This window comes from Orycteropus afer, unplaced genomic scaffold (assembly GCF_000298275.1).
Source record: "Orycteropus afer afer isolate SDZICR_OR568_19922 unplaced genomic scaffold, OryAfe1.0 scaffold00658, whole genome shotgun sequence".
Taxonomy (NCBI): domain Eukaryota; kingdom Metazoa; phylum Chordata; class Mammalia; order Tubulidentata; family Orycteropodidae; genus Orycteropus; species Orycteropus afer.
Window position 1 is genome coordinate 643,707 of NW_006922245.1, and position 1,680 is coordinate 645,386.

The window sequence follows — 1,680 nt, forward strand, 5'->3', positions numbered from 1 at the left end:
CTAATGATTTATGACTTCACATAACCCTTGTTGGCCATACACATCAATGAGCAATACCCTATAAATTATATTGCATGTTGTAAAACGCCATAAATTGTCAATCTTCCTGTGAGTTATTGTCATTAAATATTTTTTCTACCAACTGCAATTTTGAGTTTCTATAGTTCTATTGCAAGTCTTCTTACTAACAATTTCAGAATCTTCGGAATGGAGAATTGTAGATGTGGTGGCTGATTAGGTAGAACAAATGTCTTAAAACTGCAAAGTTAGAGGTTAAACTACTTTCCCGTGAAAATATAATAAACCACTTACAATCAACTTTGTCAGTGGACATTTCTGAATAACAATTAAACCAGCTTCCATTTTCCATTTATCTTGTTTATATTTGCATAATATAAATCAATGAAAATTCCTTTAAACCCAGAATATTAACTTGCAATCAGTGAGACTTCATCTTGGAGGGAAAGCTTGTCATTTTTCCATAGGCAATCACGCTGAAAAATCACTACATGATTTTTAAACACAAAAATGTTCTCTTTCTCAATTTAGCCTTTGAACTGTGATAGAAAATCTCTATTTGAAATCCTTTCAGACAAGTATAACAAAATCTAATACAGAGCCAGACAGATTTTCAGAGCCTGGCCATTAGTGGTCAACGTTTTTTCAAAGAATTATCTGCTTATGATATTTGCATTGAATAATATTTTACAGAAGATTATTCTCCAAAATAGAAAAAAAAAAGTCTCTTCTCCAAAATAGGAAAAAAAATCACCTAAGAATTTTCCAGAAAACTAGGTTATATTATTTTAGGAATTACACTAACTTGAAGCTTACCTTTGTTTTCTCCCTTTTAAACCTGGTATCAGTTTCCTGTGTTTCTGGCAATTGAATGTCTCTAACATGAAAATTATAATAAGCATCTTGGAAATTGCATTCAAATGAATCAAAGAATTTACTTTCTCTCCTTTTTTTCCCCCTATTCCCTGTGCAAGATCAATCTTTCCCTTGAAGAGCGGTTCAGCATTGCTAGATTTATCAAGGATTTGAAAGCTTTCTTGGTATTGCCACACGTTTTATTTTTTACCTTCCTTTGGAGATTATCCTGTTTTGCTTGCTTCAATTTAGTATTTTAGAGCTACTCTTTCAAATATCTTGTTAATCCCTTTATCTTAAGCATGATAAAATGATTATTATGATAAAAATTAATGTTAACATCTTGCTAACCATTATTGTCACATTATAACAAAAAAGCTTCCTGTATTGTTTTTAAAACAACTTCTACATTTATGACTAAAGTTTGCCATCTAGTGGGACTTGGAAGCAAATAGCAGATTACTGTTTGCTGTTTTTATAAAACTGAATGTGAAGGACTTATTTAATTTCATTAACATTTTAGTAAAGGAAATAATGGCTAAAGTTAGTCACACTGGGTACATAAATGTGCCTTGTATACTACACTTTGAATGACTGGATTAAAAAATTTTAAATACATTTGAAAACACTGAATTTAATTTTATTTGGAAACAATTTGCATCTCAAATGTAAAAATGATTTCATATCATCTATGTTATGAATAGGGAAGACCGAAGAAGAGTTGATGCTTTTCAGTTGTGGTGCTGGCGAAGAATGCTGAAAGTACCATGGACTGCTAAAAGAACTAACAGATCTGTCCTGGAGGAA